At 44.0% G+C, this 21,738-nt stretch overlaps 1 long non-coding RNA gene across 2 annotated transcripts in view; it reads left to right on the top strand.

Annotated features, from left to right (window-relative positions):
- The first annotated feature begins 2,394 nt into the window (after positions 1–2,394).
- Positions 2,395–21,738, top strand: part of LOC137544530 (uncharacterized) — a 28,656-nt gene continuing 9,312 nt past the window's right edge. The window contains exons 1-2 of one of the 2 annotated variants that reach the window (XR_011025900.1): positions 2,395–2,820; positions 20,632–20,706. This is a non-coding gene — a long non-coding RNA (uncharacterized lncRNA). Of the gene's footprint in view, positions 2,821–20,628; positions 20,707–21,738 lie in introns of both variants that reach the window. The other variant, XR_011025899.1, reaches the window with a different exon arrangement.

Below are 21,738 nucleotides of genomic sequence, written 5' to 3'. Positions count from 1 at the left end.
GTAATTAGGGATGGACGCAAAACTGAAAAAAATGCACCTTTATTTCCAAATACCGTATATACTCGCATATAAGCCGACCCGCATATAAGCCGACCCTCCAACTTTTCCCTGAAAAAACAGGGAAAAATGATTGACCCCCATATAAGCCGGGGGTAGGAAATGCTGGATTGGTGCAGCCCCCCAGTGTGTCCCAGTATAGCTAGTATAGTGCCCAGTATAGGTAGGTAGTGTCCAGTATAGCTAGTAAAGTGCCCAGTATTGCCAGTATAGTGCCCAGTATAGCCAGTATAGCGCCCAGTATGGGTAGGTAGTGCCTCAGTTTAGCTAGTATAGTGCCCAGTTTAGCTAGTATAGTGCCCCAGTATGGCTAGTAAAGTGCCCAGTTTAGTTAGTATAGTGCCAAGTTTAGCCAGTATAGTGCCCAGTTTAGTTAGTATAGTGCCAAGTTTAGCCAGTATAGTGCCCAGTTTAGCTAGTATAGTGCCCAGTTTAGCCAGTATAGTGCCCAGTTTAGCCAGTATAGTGCCCAGTTTAGCTAGTATAGTGCCCAGTTTAGCTAGTATAGTGCCCAGTTTAGCTAGTAAAGTGCCCAGTTTAGCCAGTATAGTGCCCAGTTTAGCTAGTAAAGTGCCCAGTTTAGCCAGTATAGTGCCCAGTTTAGCTAGTATAGTGCCCAGTTTAGCCAGTATAGTGCCCAGTTTAGCCAGTATAGTGCCCAGTTTAGCCAGTATAGTGCCCAGTTTAGCTAGTATAGTGCCCAGTTTAGCTAGTATAGTGCCCAGTTTAGCCAGTATAGTGCCCAGTTTAGCCAGTATAGTGCCCAGTTTAGTGCCCAGCATAGGTAGGTAGTGCTCCGCCCCCCCGCCCCCCGCTGCTGCTATTACCTGTTTAGGAAGCGGCCGCTTCCTAATCCGCGTTCCTCTTCTTAAGTTTCTTCTCAGAGTATCACAGCAGTGCGCCCGGCGCTGCTGCTGTGACGATGTAGAGTGCAGGAAAGAGCGCGGCTCCCTATAGCGGCGATCTGTATCGCCGTTGCCAAGGGAACCGCTCTTTCCTGCCCCCTGCATCGTCACAGCAGCAGCGCCGGGCGCGCTGCTGTGATACTCTGAGAAGACACTTAAGAAGAGGAACGCGGATTAGGAAGCGGCCGCTGCCTAAACAGGTATTAGCAGCGGCGGCCGGGGGGGAGCGGGGAGGGGGGAGCGGGGCGCGGACCACCCACCCACCACTAGACCACCAGGGAAGACTCGCATACAAGCCGACCCCCCAACTTTTGACCCCCATTTTGGGGGTCAAAAATTCGGCTTGTATGCGAGTATATACGGTAAAATATTGGCGCCAAACATTGTGATAGGGACAATTTTATAACAGTTTTATAACCGGGACAAAAGGGCAAATACATTTCATGGGTTTTAATTACAGTAGCATGCATTAATTAAAAACTATAATGGCCGAAAACTGAAAAATAATTAATTTTTTCCCAGATTTTTCCTATTTTCCCATTAAAACACATTTAGAATAAAATAATTCTTGGCATAATGTCCCACCTAAAGAAAGCCTAATTAGTGGTGGAAAAAACAAGATATAGATCGTTTAATTGTGATAAGTAATGATAAAGTTATAGATGAATGAATGGAAGGAGCGCTGAAAGGTGAAAATTGCTCTGGTGGTCAGGGGGTAAACCCCCTCAGTGGTGAAGTGGTTAATGTGTGCATTTAGAGGTAACGCCTGTACACAACACATTACACCGTAACGCTAACGCTGGACTGTGAATGTTGTATAGACTTATTGCAGTGCAGTAAACAGCTTTTTCAATCTTTTCACATCCATCTCCAGTACAACATGCACAGTTAAACAACACTGAAAATGCTTGTCAAGGGGAAACACATGTGGTGTGCAGGAAAACTGTGTTTGTATTAAGATTTTTCAAGCATGCGGAAACTGCATTCTGTATGCAACAGGAACAAGTCATCCCTTCTTAGTTGACTTGTGACCAAAAGATTTAAATCTAATTGCTTGCTATTAATTATCACTCTTAAAGGTGCCCACTAACAGTAAAATCTCCCACATTACCTACCCTAGAACTAATCGGATCAATGCTGAACGATCATTCTGTCAATTTTTCCATCAAATCGAACAATTGTTTTGGTCTGATCGGATTGGTTATCGTTTTACCCTCTGTTGGTGGCCCTTAATAATCGCTTCTGATTGATTGCAACTATTGGATCAGAAGGTCAATCGGAAATTGTATGGTTAGTGGGCATGAGCACATTAATACATCTCTGCTGAATTTGCACTGCTTATTGAAGTCAAAAGTTGATGCTGCTCTGTAGGCACTTGCAGGACAGTTGGTTGCCATAGCAATTTAATAGACCTTCACTCCCCAGAGGGGGGTGGAGCTGCCTTCACTCTATGGAGGGAGGTGGAGCTGCAGTGACCGTGCCAAATCCTAATGGGTAATCAAAGTTAATTCACCTCCCTCCCAACCCACCAAAAAATTAAGATAAATTTTTTTCCAAAAGATAAAGTAAAATATATCTGAACAGCAGTCACCCTTATTTATGGTGAAGATCAGCCATATAACTTATCTGAGAGTGCAGTCCACCCCTGCTTCCTTCACATTCATCAGACCGGCCACTATAACAGTTGTACTGGTGCATAATAATAAACAGCCACTGATAGCTGGACTCCTGTCCCTGACACAACATCTCTGTACAATGCAAGGCTGACTGCTTATTTGTTACTGTGCTATGGGGATCCTTAAAAGGATGGCTTTTACCCTGCTGATCCTGCTCATCTTACAGAGTAGTAACCATGGAGGTAAGCATTCAGATGAGTTTTTTTCTGATTATATTCAACAAAGTGGGTTAGAATGGTTAAAATATAGGCGGTTAAAATGGGTGCCACATAGACCGCAATCTTAATTATGGCAGGGGGCAATTTGGGCCCAATAAATATCACGATTAGGCTGCTGGTGCTCATTTATTAGCATAAAAAAGGGAGTATTTAGCAGTAAACAGGGGCGTAGCAATAGGGGGTGCAGAGGTAGCGACCGCATCGGGGCCCTTGTGCCAGAGGGGCCCCGAAGGGCCCTTCCTCAACTACAGTATTAGCTCTCTATTGGTCCTGTGCTCATAATAATCACTTTTATAGATACTTTGAATATTAATAATCATTAACAAACTGCTCCCCATCCCTCTTGCACCTCTGACACTGTAGTTGTCCTTGGCAGGTTTTGGTGCACCGTATCAATTATGTATAAAGTGCTTGGGGGGGCCCCATTGTAAAAGTTGCATCGGGGCCCACAGCTCCTTAGCTACGCCACTGGCAGTAAAGGTGGCATTTTTATTGGTGAAGACTGGGGTGTGAGGTGGTAGGTTAGTGTTAGGCATTTGTGGTGGGGGGGGGGAAGGGGTATTGTGAAAATAGGCGAAAATTAAGTATTGACGGGGGGAGGGGATCAGTTAGGGTTAGGCATCAGCAGGGGATCAGTAAGGGTTTGGCATTGGTAGAGGGAGGGCTAGTGTGAGAAAAAGGTTAAGTTAGGCATAAATTACCAATATTCTACTATCCGTATTACCCAGAGATTCATAGTAGCGTATTAGTGGTTTATAAATATTCTACCTGTGGCTATCCCTGATGCCTAAATTACCACAGCGCGGTGGGTTGACAGGCGGAGCTCCCCTAGTCAGTAATGGTAAATTGTCCTGCGCTGCATGCGCACAGCCAGTGGCGTAGCTAACAAGCTGTGGGCCCCGATACAAGTTTTACAATGGGGCCCCCCAAGCACTCTTTACATAACAATTGACACGGCGCACCAAAACCTGCCAATGGCAACTACAGTGTCAGAGGTGCAAGAAGGGGGTGGGAACTGTTTGGTAATGATTACCACTATTCAATGTATCTACTGTATAGAAGTGATTATTATGAGCAAAGGACCAATAGAGAGCTAATACTGTAGCTGAAGGAGGGCCCTTCGGGGTCCCTCTGGCCCGAGGGCCCCGATGCGGTCGCAACCTCTGCAACCCCTATTGCCACGCCCCTGCACCCAGTAACTTTACTGTTCCATAATACATCAGGCTCCACATAAAAACACAAACCCTGATATAGGGGTTGATATCAATCCTATACACAGTAGGTGCTAGCCAATAGGATCAGGAAGGGTTCACACTTGTCTGTGCTGAAAATATAAATTTTTTTGCATGCACATTTTCAGATACTATGCACAGACATTTGTCTGCAGTCAAATGCTGCATTGTTTTAAGGTTTCCCTACATTCGAAATTTTGCATTTAAGTGTAACCAATCCCATTGTCTTACGTAGGTTTTAAGCAAATGCAAATTTGCACATGGGAAAGACACGCAATTTTAAACCCTGTCTAAAACATAACTTTTTGCAAGTGAAAGATATAATAAAACCAAATGACTATGTATATGGATATATGGAAACTGAAAATGTAAGCACCTGCAAGCCGTGGAGACTTGGGTGCTGCCAGAGGCACCCATATAGATAGCGGCTATGGGTGGAAATGTGGAGGCCCTTTGTAGCTGCATTTTGCATTACAGGCAGCCCCAGCTGGACAGCGTACTGATAAGGCTGCTTTGATGTCACTTGCAAGTGGTGTGGAGTGTACTGCGCAGGCACAGAACTACCAAGCCTACGCAGTACACTCCACACCACGTGCAAGTAATCGACAGCGGCGCTCACGCAGGTGGGGTCAGCCTCTACACCGTTGGAGCCAGCAGCTGAGTGCGGCTGAAGTCAATACCTATTGCTTTACGCACACGAGACTGCTGGGAACAAGGACAGAGCTGGAGGAGGACATTGAGCTGCGCAGCCGCAGGAGGACCTGGCGGCCATCTTCATTGGGGAAGATGGCTGCAAGTTTCCCGCACACCATCCGGAGCCTAGGAATTACAATAAAGACTCGGCGGAATGAAATGGGGGATGCGAATGGCGTCCCCTACAGATGATAAAACGCAATTGGTATTTATCTTTTTTTACATTCTTTGCCTCATAAGTCCTTTAAGTGGCTGCAGCTCTGGTGCTTTGAGTCCGTCATGAAAAAAAAGCGCAATATAAATGTTTTGTATCTGGTCATCAAATTTCAGCCCATAGGTGCTATTTATATGGTGGTGCCCATATTTCCTGTTTTCATTTATTCCTATACTGTATATAGTAGTTTCCACATGCAAATTTGCATTTGCAATGGAATTGTTCACACATAACGGGCCTTTATATATATATATATATATATATATATATATATATATATATATATATATATATATATATATATACTGTATATCTCCTCATATAACATATTTAATAGCATGTAAGTAATCCAGCATACAAAGGCAGAGTGTATATCATATGCTGACCCACAGCTGAGCTCTATGGTAAGAGGGAAAATGTACATAGATCCCTAATCCCTAGTTAGAGCTTCATCCTGCTTCAGCGCACACTAGTAATTTTACACTCTCACCACCCAACATGTTTAAGACAAAGAAAGGGGCTACATAATATGCAAGGCACAACATGAAAAGTGAAAACATTGAAATATAATCATGACATCAGTCCAATACCAACTTACTTACTTAATACAGACCTGTTTGACTGCCTGCTGTCAAATGCTTAAAGATCCCTTCCACCATGTAAAACATACCCAGACCAGTATCCCCCCCTCCCTCCTTGTGCAACGGGTGTGGTAGCCACAACTCCAGTACATACCATCTGAGTCCAAAAATCACCATCATACAGAAGAAAAAAGCCATGCTGATTCAATATCCCACCAAAAACATGGTGTATTTCCTCATCAGAGCTAGTTTGGAACACCACATGATCTCTGCTATAGTGGCTGCAAAGAACTATGAAAAAGTATCTGCAAAATTTCAACACCCTGCCATCTTGTGGTGAAAAAAAGATAAAAAAAAACACCAGGTATTTATTAGGATAGAGTCAAGTTGACCATTTCACTTAAAGAATAGAATAGAATGTATAAAAAATATCCTTATACTTATCCTTTTTAACCACTTGAGGACCACAGTGGTAAACCCCCCTAAAGACCAGGCTGTTTTTGTCATAATGGGCCACTGCAGCTTTAAGGCCAAGCTGCAGGGCCGCACAACACAGCACACGATTGATTCCCCCCCCCCTTTCTCCCCACCAACAGAGCTCTCTGTTGGTGGGGTCTAATCGCCCCATTGTGTTTTTTGTTTTTTTAAAATAAATATTTATGTTTGTGTTTTTGTTATTTTTTTTTTACTATTTCTGCTATTTTTTTTTTTTTTTTTAGAAATTCCCTCCCTCCCCCCAGCCGGCCAATCACGTGATCGGCTGTCATAGACTTCTGCCTATGAGAGCCGATCGCTCTCTTGTCCCCCAGGGGGACAGCCGTGTCACACGGCTGTCCCCAGTACAGCGCTGCTGCTGTTGGCAGCGCTGTACTATGTAAATAGACGGCGATCACACCGTCTAACAGTCTCCCGAGCGGCAATAGCTGCTCAGAGACTGAAGAGTGGGCAGAGCTCCGCCTCCCCGAGAAGGAGATGCGCGCGCACCCTGCGCGCGATCCCCTTCAGTAGCCGGCTCCAGGACCTGACGCCAATTGGCATTAGGCGGGCCTGAGGCTGCCATCGCGGCCACGCCTATTGGCGTGGAGCGGTCGCAAAGTAGTTAACGCTGCCATCTAGTGGATGAGAATTATAAAAACATCTATTATATAAAAATGGGCCAGTTTGCCTTTTCACTATATGCCCACACAATTGATGTGTATAAAAATAGCAGCTAGTGTATTGGGCAAATAAAGATAGTAACGCATAGTATTCAATGGCCAACCAATGCCAGGAGATAAAAGCAAACCCATAACTTAGTCCTACAGTAAGGAGCTTGCAAGACATCCATACTAAGTATGCTGCAAAATAATGGTAAGAGACACAAATATATTATATATACGTTAATAGGGCTGCGCTGCCTACAAATATTGCTACCCTCTGATCTATAGTTCACTAATATAATCACTTCAAATGAGTCCATTGCGCGTCTGACGTCACTGCGAGCGGAGCTAAGCCGGTATTGCTCGGCAGGGCGGGGAGACGGGAGCCCAGGCGGACAGAGTGAAGGGAAAGCGGGACGCCGCATCCACCCAGATGCCAGGACAGCACCGCACCACCAGGAACCCCACTTCAATCTTTTTTCTCCAATTGTGCAAGCCAGCCACGCTTTTGTATGTATACTTACTTTTTTATATGCATGAAGCCAAGAATAAACGCAGCTTATTTGCAGTGCCGGTTTCCTTTGCCTGCTTACCCTCCCTGCCACTCTGCATAATCTTATACCAGAGCACGCTTAGCTGCAATAGGGCACCTGAAAGACTACTCGAGCACACTTGCCACATCCATAGTGCCAACCGGCTTTCTTCTCTATATATTATAGGATATATTGATGTGCACTAACTCAAGCAAACATACGTGAGTGCGCATTTAGTGTGCGGCGATTTTAAATGTATTGGCTGTATTACACTATGATGGGTCCATGTGTTTATATGTTTCATATGTGAAGGAAACTTTTATCTGGAATTAAACTATAGTTGAAGATTACAAGTGCCAGTGGGGTGATTTAAAATCAAACGCTAGATCCACCTGTTCTCTGAGGTGGCTACAATTTGGTGAGCGCAATCTACTTTGGGGAGTGGATGCACGATTGTCACAAATTTCACTAGCACGCGGGTGTTTATGATGTTTTGATGGAATTACGCTATGTACCTTGTGTTTTATAGGAAACTTTGGTGAGCGCAGCTCAGTGGTTTATACAAATATATTATATAGTAATATACAAATATATTATTGTAATGATCTGCTCAGCTGCCTGTGCAGGCAGGCAGCTTTTTGACCATTGTTTAGGTTTGCATGCTGCAGGACTCTGGAAAGAAGAGCTTCTGTCAGTTTTGCAGCTTGTGCTTGCAGAGGAATTTGCATACGTTGTCATGCAAATTGCCTGGCCACATTCATTGGAGGCGTGTACTATAAGTACTATGTCTTTCCCACAATGCTTGGCTGGTCATAAGGATTTAGTCCTGTGTAACACTCCTGTCGGGAGTGTCAGCCTTACTCTCTGTTTGAAGATCAGCTTAGAGTAATTCCTGGAAAACTGCACTAGGCAGGTTTCCTTAGTGCAGTTAGGATTGCTTATCTGTTTGTTTGTTCTGTTGCTATTGTCCTGTCCCAGCAGTGGTCGACAGGAAATGGTTCTGATCTCTGTTCCTGGTGTATAGCTGGTACAGCGGTTGCTACCAGCTATCTCTTCTGATCTGTCTCACTTAGATCGCGCTAGCATCTTGCGCTAGCGCTGTGGATCCTTCTGTTCTGTCTCCTTGGATCGCGCTAGCCACTTTGTGCTAGCGCTGTGGATCCTTCTGTTCTGCTACTCTGTACCTGGATCGCGCTAGCCACTTTCGCTAGCGCTGTGGATCCTTCTGTTCTGTCTCCTGGGATCGCGCTAGCCACTTTCCGCTAGTGCTGTGGATCCTTCTGTTCTGCTACTCTGTACCTGGATCGCGCTAGCCACTTTTCGCTAGTGCTGTGGATCCTATCTCTCGCTTGTCCCTGTTTTCGTGTGTCTGTCTTGTCTGCTACGACCGCTTGCTGGAGGCTCGGTGAGGTAACCGTTAAGCAAGAGTTCGCGTCCTCTGTTTCATGTTTGTCTGTCGATGGTTAGTTAGGTGTGCTTGTCTCTATTGTGCTTATCACGTGGAGATCGCGCATAACCGTGTGAACTGTTGCGAATGAGTGCGGTGTTCGCGGTTAGCTAGCGTTTGTTATTTTCCGCATCTCCTCATTGTATGATTTGCTGTGCCTTTGCTATCCTCGTATTCTGTTCTGATCTGCCTTGTGTCACTTCTGGCAATCGCCTTTCTTGCGGTTGCGTTTCTGTTTCGTATCTGCTGTGTGTGTGCGCGGTCGCGGGGTGGCGACTAGATTGGCGCACACACATACAATCTGTCCCTTTGCTCGTTCTCATTTGCAATCGCTTCTCTTGCGATTGCGTTCTGCGCTTCGTACAATTCCTGTCTGGCATTTGTGGAGGTACAGAGGATTGGTTCCTCTGCACTCCCCAGCGCCATCTGCCGACAGGAATTTCCCTCTACGGGTGCGTAGCACCTTTTGCTGGGTGCCTGCAATTACACGCTTGTGGAGGATTTCCGCCGTGTCAGCGCACGCGTTGTGCGCTGATTACGGAGAAAGTTCCACAATCGTTACAATTATATAGTATTATATATTCATAAATATAATACATAGGCCACTCTTGTACAGGTCCTGCATCAATTTCTCCAACAAAATGTTATCCTCAAATGTCTGTGGTTGTTATATAAAACAAACCTCCTCTTCCCCCCCCTCCCAACTCACCCCACCGCACACACACTTTTTTAAGATTTACGTGGGAATCCCATTACCGAATTGTGATTACTGGTTTCCGATTTTCCAGTGGAAATTTTCAACCATCCCTATAGATGAGTATGAAGGCAGGTACAATTGTTGTCCACCTTTGTATCTAAAATATAAAGTCTCACACAGGGTGGAAATGACCAACTCTGCTCTGCCCCTATAATTCTCCTAATGTGGAGCTATGTCTCAGAGGCAGATATAACTGAGGGTAGAGGGCTAAGGACTAACTAATGTAATTGGTACAAGGTGCAAAGCGACAAAAAACAACATGTTTTACCCGTTAGAAGTTTCATCAGGGTAAAAATAGCAAAAACACAGGACATGCACAACCACCACCCACCTTGGTTCCTCAAAAATAATTTACATCAAACAAAACATAATATATGGCATGATCAGCTCTGATTGAAATCTATAAACCCTACTCACTAGGATTACTTATTGTAGCTATCACTGAAAACTTAATTTTTATTCTGTTACATTTACTTCTTCCCAGGTGTTTTAGACCTATTAGCTAAGAGCTACAATGGTTAAAGAGCAACTATCAAAGCTTGCATATTTTATCAGAATGCCATTAATCATAAGAAGCATGCTTTTAATAAAAATTATTTTGCTTAAAAATAAAATTATATCTCCCTTTGACTACAGGAGTACTTTACAAATGGCCTCCCATAAAAAGTCAAAAGAAGGTAGATCAGCGGATCACCAGACCACCTCAGATTGGTATACCTATAGAGATGCGCTGAGCCCCCGCTGACACAACAAACGCACCTTGTTCCCAAAACAGAAGCTGTGCATAGACATTAACATGAAACGCAAAACTATTAGATGGGAGCAGCTAGCCGAAAAAAACTTACAGTTTTGGTACACAGCGAAAAGTGGACAATGCTACTTAGGGCAGACTGCCTGCTTGATGAAATGTGTATACCATTTATGATCAGCAGCACAAGGAAAAATTATGTTTTTATTGTTAGACTAGTGCAGGCTGTCATTGCATCCCCCAGATCGTCCAGTCCAAATTGACAGTCATGACGAGGCGTGCTGCGGAAGTGGCAGCAAAGCTCCAAAAGTACCAGAGAGGTAATCAAAATGGTGCTGACACATGCAGGTTACCCACCTGGAGGACTATACCAAAAAGTTGTTTGTTAACTTGTTTGGCGGGGATGTGTTCTCATTGTTTTTATTATTAAGAGAGCCCACAGAGTCTCCCCAAGGATGCCGCCACCAGGTGCTCCTCCACGTACCTTTGTCTTTAAATTTCTTAATTGCCATGACCGTGGTACATTTCAGAAGGTCATCAGGGAGAGGAAAGATTTTACAAGGGGCAAACAATCCTAAATAATAAAACCCCTGTGTCTCTGCGTCCTCCTGTGTCCGTGTGTTTTGCCCAGAGTGTATGTGCAGCACAGAACGGACTTGGGACAGCAGGAGAATGGGTGCAACGGGTGGACGTGTGCGTGCATGTCATGGCTGCGTGTGCTGGAGTGCAACCATGTGCGTGCCTTCAGGGAGAGCGGCCGTGTGCGCGCCGCATCGGGGAGCACGGCCGTGTGCACGCCGCGTTGTGTGGCCATTTCAGGCGTTGGGGAGGGAGAAGGGGATGAGGGAGGTCGCAGCCAAGCCGTTTATAAACAAGCCTTTTTTTATTCTAGTGACTAATTTATAAATGAATATTGTAAAAAAATAAGCAATTTTATTAATTACTAGTGAACTTGTCTGTCTCCGCGCGCCTGCCGCGTGCATGTGTGCACCCGGCCACCGCTTGCGCGCACCCGCCGCACACCCGGCCACGCCCACCTGGCTCCCTAGCCCGGTCCCTGTCTTCCTGCCTGTGTGAGGCTGGGTCCGTGCTGTGCACATGCGCAGTAGCAAAAAGCACGGACCAATCTACACAGAGCCAACTGTCCCTGCTGTACACAGGGACAGTTGCCTATTATTATATAGGATGTTATTTTGGTTACAATTCCTCTTTAAAGAGACTCTGTATTAAAAAAAAATCCCCTGGGGCGACTTACCCCGGGAGGGGAAAGCCTCAGGGTGCCAATAAGGCTTCCCCCCATCCCTGTAGCTGCAGGGAATCCAGCGCTGGCTCCCTCGAATCTTCCCCAACAAGCCTGACAAGGCATGATTTATTTACCTCTTCAGCATCCAGTGCAGGTTCAGTAGCGGTCCTTCGTTCAGGCTAGGCAAAAATAGCCAAGCCCGATTGTATCCATTCTACTGCGCAGGCGCAAAAGGACTCGCGTCTGAGCAGTAGAGTGGATCGATCAGGTTCAGCTATTTCCGCCTTAATCAGAGGATGATCGGCTAGTGCGCCAATGCAGGATTGTGGAAGGTAAATATTTACATCGCCGCACTTCGGGGGGCTACAGCAGGAGACTGCCGGGACACTGGAGGATGGGAGAAGCCTCGTTAGGATCAGGACAGGATTTGCGTGTGAAGTTTTTGCCATCTAGTTAGAAAGGGGTCCTTCACAGTGAGAGTGGTTAAGATCTGGAACATCTTATCTCAGGAAGTAGTTATGGCAAACGCTATATCAGCATTTACAGAGGGCTTGGATGCTTTCCTTGCATTGAAGGGCATCCGCAGCTATAATTATTAGGTAATTCCTGAAAGAGTTGGTCCAGGGATTTATCTGACTGCCATCTGGAGTTGGGAAGGAATTTTTCCCTTTCAAGACTAATTGGCCCTGGCCTTGTAAGGTTTTTTGCCTTCCGCTGGATCAACTGGGATATGTGCAGGTTCAGGGTGGGGTTTTATTTATTTTTTTATTTATTATTATTATTATTATTATTATTATTATTATTATTATTATTATTTATTTTTCTGCTGGGATGGACAAATGTCTTTTTTCAATCAACCTAACTATGTTACTATGTATATAACTATGTATATGTAACTTACATATACACATATTTAAAAGTGGAAAGCCACATCAAATGACTACCCATGTTGTGTAATTCCGCTGTTCCCATCTCAGCTTTATGAGTCACTTGTGCTCTTCCACAAACTCTAGAAGCAGCAGACTGAGTCTTGGTCTGCTAGTATAAAATGCAGCAATGGGGAGCTGGCCTTGAACTACAATTAAAAACAGTGAATCTTTTTTTACTTCTGGTCTTTAAAAAATTTACTTATTCCCTTAAAGTTTTAGAGTTCTTATCCTTTAGTATGTTTGCAGTGACATACAATTAGTCCAGACAATAGAGAATTATGCAATCAAACAATGCAATACACTTACATAAAATTGTGAGCTCCTATGAGGGACAGTTAGTAACAAGACTGTATAATCTATAAAATTGCTATGGAAGATTTCAGCATGCATAAATACTAAATAATAATTACTGATTTTATCTCTCTTTAACCCTTTCACTGCTACTGAGGAGATAATCTTGTTATGGCAGTTTAACCACTTGAGGACCTAGCCTTTACCCCCCTTAAGGACCAGCACTGCTTTTTCAGATCTGTGCTGGGTGGGCTCTACAGCCCCCAGCACAGATCTAATGACAGGCAGAGCGACCAGACCACCCCCCTTTTTTCCCCACTAGGGGGATGATGTGCTGGGGGGGTCTGATCACTCCTGCATGCTGTGGGTGGCGGGGGGGGGGGGGGGGGGCACCTCAAAGCCCCCTCCACCGCAGGATTCCCCCTCTCCCTCTCCTCCCTCCCTTCCCCGAGAGATCGGAGGCTGCACAGGAACGGATCTGTCCTGTGCAGCCTCTAACAGGCTCCCCGCTGTCATGTGACAGCGATCCCCGGCCGCTGATTGGCCGGGGATCGCGGATCTACTACAACACTGCTACTGTAGCAGCGTTGTAAAAATGTAAACAAAGCGGATTATTTCCGCTTGTGTTTACATTTAGCCTGCGAGGCGCGATCGGCGGCCCGCAGGCTAATCACGGAGCCCCCCGCCGTGAAATGACAGGAAACAGCCGCACGCGCGAGCGGCTGTTTCCTGATTAATTAGCCTGCAGCCGGCGACGCAGAACTGCGTCGCTGGTCCTGCAGCTGCCACTTTGCCGACGCGCGGTATGAGTGCGCGGTCGGCAAGTGGTTAAAGGAAACTGAAATGAGAGGGATATGGAAGCTGCCATATTTATTTCCTTTTTCTCAATACCAGTTGCCTGGCTGTCCTGCTAATCCTCTGCCTCTTATACTTTTAGCCATAGACCCTGAGCAAGCATGCGGATCAAGTGTTTCTGACTGAAATCTGACTAGATTAGCCACATGCTTGTCTCAGATGTGTGATCCAGATACTTCTGCAGCCATAGAGATCAGCAGTAGTGCCAGGCAACTGGTATTGCTCAAAAGGAAATAAATCCCTCCATATATTTCGCAGATCAGGTTTCCTGAGTGGTCAGCAGAAGGTTATTATGGCTAAAAGTTGCATTTCTTTTCTTGTTGTTCTGGCAACTCTTTGCTTTCTGGGGGGTTATTCAGGTGGCAGTAAAGCAGAAGTTATGACACAGGTCATTATCAGTTATGGCTGAGGGCACCAGTTGGCTGTGACAGGGGATGGAGAATGCTGTGTCTCCTGAACTCAAAAATGTCCTCTGGTGTTTCAAGACACAGAACCTGTCAAACATAATGGTACATGGAGCATGCATGCCCCCTTGTGGCAGAAATAAATAAAATATGTTATCCAGTATTTCCAATACTGTGTATAGTAGTTTAACACATTATCCTCCTCATACACACATACACACACACGCACTCACATTCACACACCAATACGTTGTATGTATTATGCATCACAGTGCATACATTTATCAATATGTTATTATTAATACTGGTATTAACCCCTTGTTTACCAACTGTCTCTGCCCCCTTAAAGAGGAACTGTTGTGAAAATCTTAAAATGTAAAACACATAAAAATAAGAAGTACATTCCTCCCAAAGTAAAATGAGTCATAAATTACTTTTCTCCTATGTTGCTGTCACTTACAGTAAGTAGTAGAAATCTGACATTACTATTATTTGGGGCTAGTCCATCTCTTCATGGGGGATTCTCAGCATGGCCTTTATTCTTTAAAAATATATTCCCTGAAAATGATTAATACAAAGATGCTGGCCAACCTCCCTGCTCGCTGCACACTTCTTTGACAGTTGGACGGAGTAACTGCCATTCAATAAGTGCTTTAAAAATAAAGAAAACCCTGAGAACCCCCCTATGAGAACATGGGCTAGTCCAAAATCTGTCGGTAATGTCAGATTTCTACTACTTACTGTAAGTGACAGCAACATAGGAGGAAATTAATTTATGGCTCATTTTACTCAGGGAGACATGTACTTATTTGTATGTGTTTTAAATTTTAAGATTTTTGCGACAGTTCCTCTTTAAGGACCAGAGACTGCTGGTACCAGAAAACGACACTTACCGACAAATCGCCACACATGCCCGCCGCTCTCGCCAGTCACAACGTTCTCCCACCAGAGCAGGCCCCTCTCTGCTGTCTCTATGACGACAGAGTTGTGTGAGCAGATCAGGAGCTGTCCATCAATATAAGACAATGTGATTGGCTCACAGTGATCATGCAGTTAGGAGTCAAAGAAAGAGGCTCCTAACCTGCTCATAGAGCTCTGCCGTCTTATAGACCGCAGTGTGAGTGAGCTGCGGCGGGTGCAGAGCAACGAGATCAGTGGTAGCGGTGGGGAAGGTGAAATCTACTTCCTGTCAGAGAGCGACTAGCCACCTGCAGGACGTAGATTTCTACCAATGCGGTCTGGAAGCAGTTAAAAAGCATGTCAGGGTACAACTGTTTACAGTACTGCATGTTTTTTTTTTGTTTGTTTGTTTTTTTGCTGATACAAAAAAAAAAAAAAAATCACAGTTTAAATGTATATATATGTGTCAATTATTAATACAAGATTTGTGAGACTCTCACATTTTAAGTTGTATTTTGGGTGCATCAGTGTCACTTTTACTGCAATCTACAAAAAAATGTTATTTTCATATACTTCTGTGGAAATGTGGTAGAACATCCAAAATCAGCAACAATAGTTTTAATTTAGGCGTAACAGATCATGAGAGGGGGGCAACTTCTTACAATGCAGGTCTCCCCCCTCTACAGAAGGTGATTCCTCTGTGGCAGTCTAGAAACTGGTGATCAGCATAATTGTCTCTTTATATAATGGAGAATGGTACCAAACTACTGTTACTGAACAGATTTCTAGTGACCATATATGAATGCAGATACTACTACAAAGTGATGCCTTCAGCTATCTGCACTTTTATAAATATGTTGATCTGAAATGTCCTGTTTTTTCAAGAAATTATGCTTCTTCCTTGGTGATCAAGCTTTACCAATACGCTATTTGTTTAGATTGTTTAGTCTTTAAAGTGATACTGAAGGGGGGAAAAAAACTTATGAGATAATGAATTGTATGTGTAGCACAAATAATTAATAGAACATTGGTCACAAAAAAACAGTCTCATATTTTTATTTTCAGTTCTATAGCTTTATATTTATAACATTGCATCCTTTTATCTTATTTGCAGTTTGCAAACCACACTCTGTATTTTAAACTATAAAACATAGCAGAGCTAATGGCCCTTTGAACTTTCCTGTAGTAGGCAGAATCGCATGGGTTTTCCCCATAGCACATATGCAATTCTGCCTACTGTGTGTGTTCCTACCCTCTCACTGGAGGGCATACCATAGCAGAGTTCTCCAACCCTGTCCTCAAGGCCCATCAACAGTATATGTTTTACAGAAAACCACAAACATGCACAGGTGAGGTAATTAGTGTCTCAGCAGAGCTGATTAACTACCTCTGTGGGTTTCCACAACACATGCATTATTGGTGGGCCTCGAGGACAGAGTTGGGGAACACTGCCATAGAGCAATCAATGACTAGCTGAGCAATGGTGTTGGGCAAACAACGTAGGCAGACTTTCAGTCTGACAATAGATGTAATGATGTTATGATCGCTTCTACAGCAGGTACTGCTGGCAGTAGTAGTGCTGCAGCTCAGGCAGTTCTGATCTCTTTCCATGCAAGCTGCATAGCTTTGTCTGCCTTTTCCTGCTGTCAGCTTGTGACTAATTATCATTCACCTGTGTGGGAATCTGCATGTCTGCTCCCATTGGATGACCTCAGTATAAAGATCTGCTTCCTGCAGGGCTCCTTGGGCTATCATAGTTTCAGTTTAAGCCTGTCTTGCTGTTGCTTCAGCCCCAGATCGTGTTTCTTGTTCTAAAGATACTTTGCTGGTCTTGCATCATATATTGGTTCATTGCCAATTTATATGCATACCAGCACGTTTATTATTTTCCTTGTATTCGTGTTACGTTGATACATCAGTGTCGCTGATGTATACGTACACAAACTGTTTATATCCTGTGTTCAGTTAGTCAGCTTTCCAGCACGTTTTGGTAGTTTGCGCGTATCGTGATCACCCGTGCTGAGTTAGTTATCCTGCTCCTGGTTCTGTTTGTGGATTGCGTTCATCTCTGCAAAGAGATAACGAATCCTTCTGAATCCTGTTCTGTTACCGTTTGTGGATTGCGTTCATCTCTGCGAAGAGATAGCGAATCCTTCTGAGTCCTGTTCCCTGTATTGCTCCAGTCCAGTCCTAGTCAGTGTTCCTGCTTATGTCATATATCGGTTCATTGCCGATATATACATATGTTAGTCAGACGTTACAAATAGTTTCATTGATAGCTGTAATTGTAATACGCTAGGAAAACTTGCTTATTGTATTTTTGTCTGTGTTACGTTCATCTATCTTGATCCTGCTATTTCCTGACTATCCTGTCCTGTCTTTGTGAGGCACGCCATCGCTGCAAACGCATTGGCTGCCTCATTCCAGTCTGTCTTGTTGTGGACGCTTGCTGTCACAAAGTAGAAGCTAGTTAAGCAAGCGTTCATTCTGTCTACCTGTCCTAATCTCCTCAGTTCTGGTTTATGCGCTCAGCGCTACTTTGCGCTGAGACGTTATCACAAAAGTATTGTTTGTGGCCGTTCGGATCTACACCGGCTCTGTGCGCCACAATCTCCTATTGGAGTCAGTCCTCTCCTCCACTAAACTGGGGATATCCTGATTCCTTGTGCTGGTGTGTGTACCTCCTTCACGTCAGCTTATGTGTTGCATGCTGACTGTGGAGAACACACCACCAAGCGTGACAAATGGCCATCAGGTAACAATGAAAGGAATAGAGTCATTGTACAGTAAATGACTCCCAATGTCATCACAACACAGGATGACAGCTTCCAGCCATATTGATACATTCAGCAACTTCTGCAGGAAAAGTGATAATAATAAATAAGTAAAAATGCAATAGTTTATTTTATCTTTACAGATAGATGGGTACAACAAGCTTTTTATTCTTTACATTTTGTCCAAAGTTCCTGTTTAATAAATAAACCAATATTTGTGCCTGTGCTTATGCTTATTTTTATTTTTTTCAAGGATTAGCTGCCCAGCCCCCCACACATATGAGCAGGTTACCACTAATTACAGTTCATGCAAGTTTATAAATCATAAGCAGTAATGGTGTTTGAATTTGTTATTGCAAGTTTGGAACTCCCTAATACTCCCAATTACTGCTGTTCAGCACCAAACGAGCGAGCATGGACCGGAGCAGTACTCTTGCCCGTCATGTCGCATTTCAGATGACCCTGATGCTTTCTCCTTCCAAAACGGAAGGAGGTATTATCGGAGTCTCGTGAAACACGCTTTGACATCATGCTAGTCAGCTAACTCCACCTGACCCTGACCTCTTCTTCAGTGCTGAACAGGGCAATCAGGAGTATTCCGGTGTTCCAAATTCACTATGCTGAATTCAAACAGCAACACTAATCATAATAAGGATTACGATATCCAATATCTTTCAATTACTAATCCTGACCTGCTGTATTAATGTTGGGGTACCTTGCTGAAAGGGGCATTGATGAACTGTCAATATATTAGTAGACATAGCAGACTTTCGCTTGAACTTCCAATTGATGTCTAAATTGGGGGTGGCACATCCACCGTTACAGTTGATAACTTTACACATTAACAGTACATCATTGTAACTAACCATCTAAAATGCATGTTATAACCTAGCATAAATCACTGCCGAGACATTTAAGGGAAATTTAATCGGTCCTTAAAGGACCACTATTACAAAACACTTTGTTTTTAAGTACCCCCATAGTACTTAGTGCATACATACAGCAGAATCACTGTGTATTTCTTTTTAATTCTTAGTGGGGTTATTTAACATTCATGTGAGCCCTGTATGCTGGGATACCAGGCTCAGTGCAGCAACGGCTGATGGACTCTGGAGGGTCTCTAAATAAATAGTCTTTTTTTTTCATCATGTGGCGATTGGACAACGTGAGGCCCAAGCAACAGAAATCTTCCTTTGTAATTGCCCGCAGTGGAGAAAGTGTGTGTGTGTGTGGGGGGGGGGGGGGCGTTGATGTGTGTGAGAGCCAGAAGAGAAACAGCACAAGTGGTCCCAGTGATTTATATGACGGAGGGTGATGAAAAAAGAAAAGACTATTTATCTAGAAAGCTCCCAGAGTCCGTTAGCCACTGAGCCATCAAACAGGGCTCAAATTGATGTTAAAAAAACCCACCTAACAATTAAAAAGAAATACATATTGAATTAGCTGTATGTGGGCAGTAACTACTATGGGGGTACTTGAGCCGAAGCACAGATACACAAAATCAGATACTTACCTAAAGAGAGGGAAGCCTCAGGATCCTATTGAGGCTTCCCTTGAAGATTAGCGACAATGCATTGTCAAGGCTGTGTGGCTCCTCTTCCGCATTCATGGCCACGTAATAGCCGACTGAGCCCGCCCGCACATGCACAGTAGCACGAATCCCGTGGGCGGGCTTGAGCTTATAATGCTCGTCCATGATTTCAGAAGAGGAGCCACTCGCCCACACCGAAGGGGGTCCGCGCTCAGCATCAGGGGCACTGCGAACTACCGAGGGAAGCCTCAATAGGATCCTGAGGCTTCCCTCACTGCAGGGTAAATATTAATTTTCGCTTTAAAAATGAAGTGTTTTGTGATAGTAATCCTTTAATTGAGGAGACCCTCCCATTAATCCATAAACTGTATTCAGCACTAAAATAGAAAGCATTTCATAGGAAGAGTTTACTTTATCAGGTATGTAGTGACTGGAGGGACAAGTTACACAAAAACCATCTAACTATGTTTACATAAATCCCATAACATTGTATCTGTAAACAGCATTATTTAAACGTCTTGCTGGAATCATGTAATATTGGCAGGTTATAAAGATAAGGATGCAAAACAACTCAGCCGTTATTGGGCCGGCACCCATAAAAGTGCAATTCATGGAACTATACTGCCCAAATACTCATGCTTTTAATTGATATCTTAGACACTTGTGAAATATTGCCTAGAAAATATAAATGGAAACACACAGGGCACTACTGTAAACACCTAAAATTAAACAAAAGTGTATGTCATCCAAGTGATGAGGACATTGGCGTCTGTCAAAGTGGCATTGGGTGGCGCACCCTTGTTCCTGACCAGATGAGGCCCGTCAGAGATGCTGCGGAAATACACTAGGTTCTCTCTTTTGGATGTATTCAGCCAGTTCCCTGGTGTCTAGTGCTTCCCTCCTCCTTCCCCCATATGGCTACCCTGAATACCCTGGTGATCTAGGCCTTCACCTCCAATATAGCTTTCCTGATGATCTAAAGTGGGCCAAACATAATGCAAAGTAGACAAACCACTCGCAGGCCAAAGATGATGGCTCTGCAGGCCAGATTTGGCCCACGTACAGAATTTGACATGTATGATCTAAGAGGTCAGAATTTTGGGTTGGGCATGTGTTCCAAACAGATTTTAAAGAAAAGTATAGTATGTTAAATTGCATTCTCAGATTGGTAGAAAGCCAATAAAGGAATCAGCAAAGAGGGGCACCAGATAAGGATATTAAGTCTGCTTAGGTAGGTCTTGGAGCAGTATTCATGACAGATTGCAAAAAGACAGTTAATGCAAAACTGGATCTTGGTGTCTTTAGCATGTACTGAAGAGTAAAAGAAACATTTAATGTAAAAACTGAGACAAAAGAATGCCACACAAAGCACAGAGTAAACACTGGCAGGTGTGGTGAGGAAGAGGATCGGACAGTGCTGAACAGAATCTTGAAAAAAAAATCACATTTACTTATATTTGACCAATTATGTTCTAGACATTAATGATCTATATTTCTGTAGCAGCAAGTACAGCTGGACACACAACAACATCAGTGGACACACAGCCTGAGAATGAAAAACCCATCTTTATTGTGAAAGGTTTGTGTCAATGTATTCATTTTCATTCATATATGTCAATGTTCTATGTACATTATCTGTACACCTTAGAGCTGATGATTATACATGGGTTTAACAATCACCCCTGCGACCCCTGCAATTGCAGGGGGGTCCAGAGGCTTTGGGGGCCCTTCCTTCTACCTCTCCCCATCCGCAAGTGCAGCCAATTAGCAAAGAAACCTCCCCATTCATTCACAAAAATCGTGTGCAGGAGTGTTCGTAATTTTTTCCTGCTTCCAGACGCTGCTTCACAGCAGAGCACTCCCTTCTGCTATTCTCTGGCCCCCGATCACGTGGGGTTCAGCGACCAAGAGGTCTCCATGCTATAATTTTTGCAGGGGGCCCTAAGTCTAGTTATGCCCCCGGATGATTACCTTATGTTGTAAAACATTTCAAGGAATTTAAAATTACTTTCTCATAACACAATTTTACGCTTGGTTCATCAATCCTAGATATTGGTCTGGTGGGTATGATGATGTCACACTTTAGAGAAAATGCTTCTGTTAAACATCCTTATAGTAGGGGTTTTGGATGTCAGGAGAAAAAGGGAATTGCATGTGGCCCAGGATGTGATGACCTTTCTCTTGTCACTGTGGCAGAGAATGTTGAGATGGTTGTAGAAGAAACTGATACCAATGAGAAGTAATGTTTTCAGTAGGGGTGTGTATGAGATCATGTCTGCCATTCTCCTCCATGTTATCAGGATCTGTCTGATCTTGTTCTTCTGGGGCTTTATAATATGCAGCGTTGTTTTCCCTGAGAATTTTGTGGAAGTTGTGGTTGATCCTGTCCCTGTACTGCTAGGATACTCTATTACTGCCAGCTTTACTGTGATAATAATCACCCTCCTGTCTCTCCATCCTTGCTGGCTAAGTGTTCCCAAAGCTGGTTGTTGTTTATGAGTCCTGGCACCATATATGCCTCCTTGCCCCATGCCCTGCTGTCTGTCAGGGAAGAAATAAATCAGATTCTGAAGTTTTGTGTCCCTTTTCTTAAGCTAAGTACTCACGGGGG

This window comes from Hyperolius riggenbachi, chromosome 2 (assembly GCF_040937935.1).
Source record: "Hyperolius riggenbachi isolate aHypRig1 chromosome 2, aHypRig1.pri, whole genome shotgun sequence".
NCBI lineage: Eukaryota > Metazoa > Chordata > Amphibia > Anura > Hyperoliidae > Hyperolius > Hyperolius riggenbachi.
Note: the sequence above shows the minus strand (reverse complement) of the source record. Positions and strands in the feature narration are given on the sequence as shown.